Source organism: Tachypleus tridentatus, chromosome 11, assembly GCF_004210375.1.
Source record: "Tachypleus tridentatus isolate NWPU-2018 chromosome 11, ASM421037v1, whole genome shotgun sequence".
Classification (NCBI taxonomy): Eukaryota; Metazoa; Arthropoda; class Merostomata; order Xiphosura; family Limulidae; genus Tachypleus; species Tachypleus tridentatus.
The window spans coordinates 37,867,880-37,874,532 of record NC_134835.1 but is presented as its reverse complement, the minus strand read 5'-3'; positions in this window follow the sequence as shown (position 1 = coordinate 37,874,532).

Here is a 6,653-nt window from a genome sequence, read left to right as displayed (position 1 = left end):
TTACTGCTCTGTTCTCATACAACTGAATGCCAGTAATTAACAATACTCAACTCAAGGTTGTTTTCAGGTTGGTAATGTATATAATATCATCAAAATTAAAATCACACCATTTTGTATCACAGTCTCACTACTGACTGAGATCCACAAGTTCCGCTTCTCAGTTTTCATCAGTACCTATATAAGGGTCGATCACAGATGTCGCTACCCAACAAAGCTGGATATGTGTTTAAAGGGTGTAATTTTCAGCTCCAGATCGTTTTCATACATTCTCTTTTAGTTTTTAATTCTAGTAATACCTGATATCACTAATTAAAGAAACTACTAATGTTGATCATTGTTCGGTTCTTCAGTTAATTGTAACTCGATCTTTGTTTCTAATATGATTCATATTTTGCGTTACTGCAAAAGAATCACACAAAATTCGACTTCTATGACCAAGGAAAATATATTTCATTAAAATTTACCAGTTAAGTAATGTCGGAAGAGAACAGTAATTATAGAAATATATTGCTGGAGCAGTAAATAAGTTACTTTACCAAAAGAATCGGGACAGCATATTTAAAGCTAATAATGGACCTGATCTGCTGGGATTCAGTGTAAATCTCATGATACTCGTTTGGTGCATTTATATAAGTTAGCAGTTGACACAGACAGCCAGTTCATATCACAATACACGCGGACAAATGGTTACTGGACGTATGACTGGTGGTTTTAATGTTAAAGACATTTCATCGTGGCGACTGCTACCCAGATTTAGTGTATACGAGGGCTGTTCAAAAAATACGCGGACTGAAGTCATAAAACAAAATGTACTTTATTTAGAAGTTACAGGTCTGGGACCCCTTCAAAGCACTCTCCTCCCCAACGCACACACTTATCCCAACGGTGTTTTCACTTGTTGAAACAGTCCTGGTACGCTTCTTTTGTAATGTCCTCCAGCTCCTTCATCGCATTTGCCTTAATCTCGGGAATCGTCTCAAATCTTCTTCCTTTCAAGGGTCTTTTGAGTTTGGGGAACTAGAAAAAATTGTAAGGAGCAAGGTCAGGTGAGTAGGGGGGAAGAACAGTGATCGAGTGTTTGGCCAAAACTCACGAGTTCTGAGGCACAAATTTCGCAGCAACGCAGTGCATCTTCAATTTTCGGTCAAAATCTCGTAACAAAATCCAACTGATATCCCACACTCTTCAGCAAGCTCCTGACAGTCAGACGTCGATTTGCCCGCACCAGAGTGTTGATTTTGTCGACGTGTGGGTCGTCAGTTGACGTGGAAGGACGTCCAGAACGCTCATCATCTTCAATGGACTGTCGACCATCCTTAAAACGTTCATGTTACTTGAAACATGCCGTACGCTTCATAGCAACATCACCGTAAGCCGTGTTAAGCATAGCAAAAGTTTCAGTCGCAGATTTTCCAAGTTTAACACAAAATTTCACAGCAAGTCGTTGCTCCTTCAGGTCATTCATTCTGAAATCCGCCAAACGAAAAAATCGCACTTCACTTAAAACCGCGTAGCTAATACACAAATGAAGATATCTGCAATCGGAAAATGGCGTCGTAATCAGCTGATCTGTGCAAACCTAGCGACACCAAGCGGATTCCCCTGGAACCAACTGGAGCCGCGCAATTCAAACAGTCCGCGTATCTTTGAACAGCCCTCGTATATGACGTTGAAGGAACGGATAACCGTTAGATGCAAGACTCATGGGAAATTATCAGCTCAGCCACCTAACATTAGTTACTAATTGTTTCATGTAGTCTTTGAAACATGTTATGAAACGAAACGGCACGTGTGACATTAAATAATTTATTCTACTTATCAAAGCGTAGAACTTTAGGCCAGTACATTTCACGAACAGGCTGTATCTAATAAGTTGTTTACCGTAGCAGTAAACGCACGTTATTAAAGTCATGAATAATTAACAAATCGTCATACCAGAACATAAATTTTGTTTTTCTTTTCCTGCTACGGACGGATGGTAATGGAAGTTGAAGAACGTTTTGATTTTAACGTTACCGACTTCACAATAAATGAGGTGGAAGACAGCAATGGGTGTGAACATGTTTTAACGGGCTCGGACTTGTTCGGCTTGTAATACATAAAGGAGTCACGATTGCTCTAACACATATTGTGACATTGTTTACTCTGATGCGCTGAGAGTATTGATGTAACCAATTGGCAAGGCCTCCGCTTCCTTCAGCGTAATAATACGTCATAATTTGGTACGTTGTATGGAATTTGAGACATGTAATGACAATATTTTGCGGTCAGTCCAGAACCCTATCTGAATCTATTAATTTGTCTTGATGTTTTCGAATTCTGTCCCAGGTATAATAAGATAATAGTTTCTTTGCGAGTAAAGATATGGCTTATTCAACCAAATATCTATAAGTATATCTTAGAATGTATTAATTAAGGAAGCACAGGGTACGATTAGGGTAAAACTGAGTTCACTATCTGTTAAAATAGAGCTCCAGTAATAGCACATAACACCCCTTTTTTAGATTGCTGTTTCCGTACTTTTGTAAATACCAATGAGGTAATATTTGTTTTCCGAGTCATTCCGAGGTTAAACAATACAATTTAGTTATTTATTTATTTTGAATTTCAAGCAAAGCTACTCGAGGACTGTCTGCGCTAGCCGTCCCTAATTTAGCAGTGTAAGACTAGAGGGAAGGCAACTAGTCATCACCACCCACAGCCAACTCTTGGGCTACTCTTTTACTAACGAATAGTGGGATTGACCGTAACATTATAACGCCCCCACGGCTGAAAGGCCGAGCATGTTTGGCGCGACGGGGATGCGAACCCGCGACCCTCAGGTTGCGAGTCGAGTGCCTTAACCACCTGGCCATGCTGAGCCTAAAGTTAAGGAAACATGAAAAGTGTTTCACAACATATTGGGCCCGGCATGGCCAAGCGTGTTAAGGCGTGCGACTCGTAATCTGAGGGTCGCGGTTCGCATCCCCGTCGCGCCAAACATGGTCGCCCTTTCAGCCGTGGGGGGCGTTATAATGTTACGGTCAATCCCACTATTCGTTGGTAAAAGAGTAGCCCAAGAGTTGGCGGTGGGTGGTGATGACCAGCTGCCTTCCCTCTAGTCTTACACTGCTAAATTGGGGACGGCTAGTACTGATAGCCCTCGAGTAGCTTTATGCGAAATTCCAAAACAAACAAACAAACACAACATATTTATATATTTTCTATGGGTGTATTTGTGCAAATGGGTGGATAAGCTTTAAATACTTTACAGAGGGCTGAATGTCTTATATGAAAACGATTTTCAATTTGCAAATCCGGAAATTATGAGATAATTATAGTCTATATAATGTCGCGGTGGAACTGAATTTATCAGAACTACATTCTGGCATCGTTTAACCATGTGTAAGTAGTGTGATTCCAATAAAAATTATTGCTTTTGAGAAGGGTATGTAACAATCCTTTCGAAAGCTAAGTTAGTTGAGTTCGTATCAGTGATTTATAACTTCAAGGCCGATCATATACCTTGAACTTTATGACATTATAAATAAAAGGAATGCGGATCAAAATTGAGAAATAGGACCATGCAGGAAGATATGTACAACAAGGCGCAGCTCAATAGTGGCATGCAAAGTGATTTATAACAGGTGAGAATCATTTGCAGTAGCAAATGCCGTACACGTGTTTTCGGCAAGAGAAAAGTGACGTTCTTTATACAAAATGGCCTTAAGACGGAGTCTTTCACAATGGAAACCACGCTGCAGAGCTACTGTCAAGATAAAGTCATAAAAAAGAATGCATGAATGAACGTGGCGACGTAGATTATAATGACGTTGTGAGGCTCCAAAATCGTTTTACTATAACGTACTCAGATTTTGTATATTTTTGTAATGTAGTTATTATTCAGTGTAATCAAATCAAATAACTTCATGTATCGCTAAATAAGACACTGCATTCATCTCCATAATAAAAATGGTCATGTTAATAAATTTAAAAAAAATCCGGTAAAAGTACCCAGTCTTGACTTCTAAGTGTTATCTTTATGTTTATTGATTAAAATAGTTATTATTTTGGCTTAGATGTTTTCTTATGAAAGTTTCAACTATTTATAAATTACTGAACATGGAACAACTCGGAGCTAGTCCTGTACTTACTACTCAAGGCTTTATTTCGAAAATTAAAAATGCAATCGAACTAGTAATGTGGTCGTGTGTGTGTGTTCTCTTACAGCAAAACCACATTGGGCTATCTGCTGAGTCTACCGAGGGGAATCGAACCCATTGATTGTAGCATTTTAAAGTGATGTGGTTGACAGACGACCGACAGCACTTCAATCAGAAGTTGTTTTTATTTTACTTGTATGCTTTTATCATGGTCCGGGTTATCCTAAAAGCCCTTTCTTCTTTTTATTTTTTACTGCAATATCTTTATTGATTTATCCAGTTATTTTAGCTGTACGTATATTATTTATAAGTTGGTTTACTCTTTTTGAAAGAAGAAAAAAGCTTCGTCTTCATAAAGTGGCACGTTTTATATATCTCAAGTTTTTACAAAAAAAAATGTATCTTGAGCAACACTAATATCGTTTTCCAAAATCATTTGGATTTATTGGAAGTTTCAATGTTGTTTTGTTATATGTGTGTGTTTTTATTCTCTTATGAAGGCATACAAATGCAAGGAATTCAAACGGAGATAACTTAAGACCACACGCTACAAATTTATATTTGTTGAAGCTGGAAATCTAATGCATAACAAATCCTAGTAGCTAAAGACTATAAAAACACATTTCACATTAGTCGCATTTGTAGATACATTGATGATATTTTTATACCAAGTTATGAAGGTTTCTTGACACAAACAGATTTACAATCAGAAATCATTTTGGAAAAAAATCAACCCCTTAACAACAAACATATAGACAGTATTCAGCTACATATATCAGTTTCATTAACCAAACAGCCAGTATCAAAGTTTCCAATAAAGCGAGCACATTCGGCTTTCAAATTATTTTGAAATTTTATTACCAAACACAGACATTCTAAATGAATTAAGTTACAATTTTTACTACTAAAACTTATTAGAGTTTGTTCAAAATTACAAAATTTGTTGGATATAGCTTCTTACGTGTACAATTTGAAATAGTTTAAAACTGAGTTAAATGATAATTTAAACTTAGAAGGTAAATAAATATTAATATGAATCAATTTATAATACTTACAAAAGGTTGATATACACAATTTTCTTTCTTAATATATTTGTATATTTTGATATACAATAATATATAATATTTGTTTTGCTTTTGAATTTCGCTCAAAGCTACACGAGGGCTATCTGCGCTAGTCGTCCCTCATTTAGCAGTGTAAGACTAGAAGGAAGGCAGTAGTCATCACCACCCACCGCCAACTCTTGGGTTACTCTTTTACCGAGAAATAGTGGGATTGACCGCCAAATTATAATGCTCCCACGGCTAAAAAGGCGAGCATGTTTTGTATGACAGTTATTACAAGTAGCTAATACAATTAAGTATTTATACACAATTTTTTTACAAACTTACAAACAATATCTAGTCTTCTATCTGGTCTAAAACAGGATATTTTAGCGGTGGTTCACGATGACCAAATTAATTCTAAGTTGATATAGGTACAATTAACTTATCGGGGAGGTAGTTGGTTCTTCGCTGATCACATGTGAGTTTTTCACAGTTGAATTATATAATGTCTTTGTAAAAATACTAACATATGATGGTAATCTACTAAAAATAAATGGTTTATAATGTTCGAAAGCTATAAACGTTCTTGGTCAATATCTGGGTTCTCCAATAATAAGCGTTAATCACAATTATAGCTTCCAAGACTGGCTGTAGCTAAGTAATAATAATAACTATCTTTCGGTTCGTCCGTTTTAGATACCAATCACGAGAGAATATCAAACTTACAATAATGTTCGAAAACAAGGTAGAGTTTTCGTAAAACAAATATTGTTGATTGTTACTCTCAAGAATCTTTTACAAATTTAGAGAACAGATAGGACTTGCGTAATAGACATGAAACAATATACGTCACATACATCAAACAGAAACAAGCGTATGTGTTAAAATAAATGTACGTAGGTAAATCCATTACAAGACTTTGTCAAGAAATCACCCTCAGTCTCTGCTTATAAATTATTTTTAACCCAAACTGCTCCCAGACAGCAACAGCAAAGTAACATTCAAGATAAGTCATTTGTTACCATAGCAACATTTCATGATTACTGCAAACAAATATCTGAAGAAAAATAACTCTAACGACTCATATTTTAAATAGTTTATTACAAGATCTAGCTAGTATAAGTAAAATGAGTGTTTCACACAATTTACATTATAAGTATTTCTGTTACTAATTTTAGAAAAGTTTGTAACAAGAGCTAAACATAATCCAACTTTTAAACTGCATAAAAAAGATCAAATGTGAATTATAGTGTCTGATTTCAGCACCTTTTGACATAGTCTATTTCAGTTTATACACCCAAATTGTAATAACCTGTTTCAACATTTGTCACACTTTTAATTATCTGTTGCAGTGAACTAGTAACTAACATTAATAACATTTTAAAAATCTGCTTCAGAGAGTTGGTAGTTTGCAGTGAAAATATTTTAACAATCTGTTTCTGAGAGTTAACATTTTCACAACATG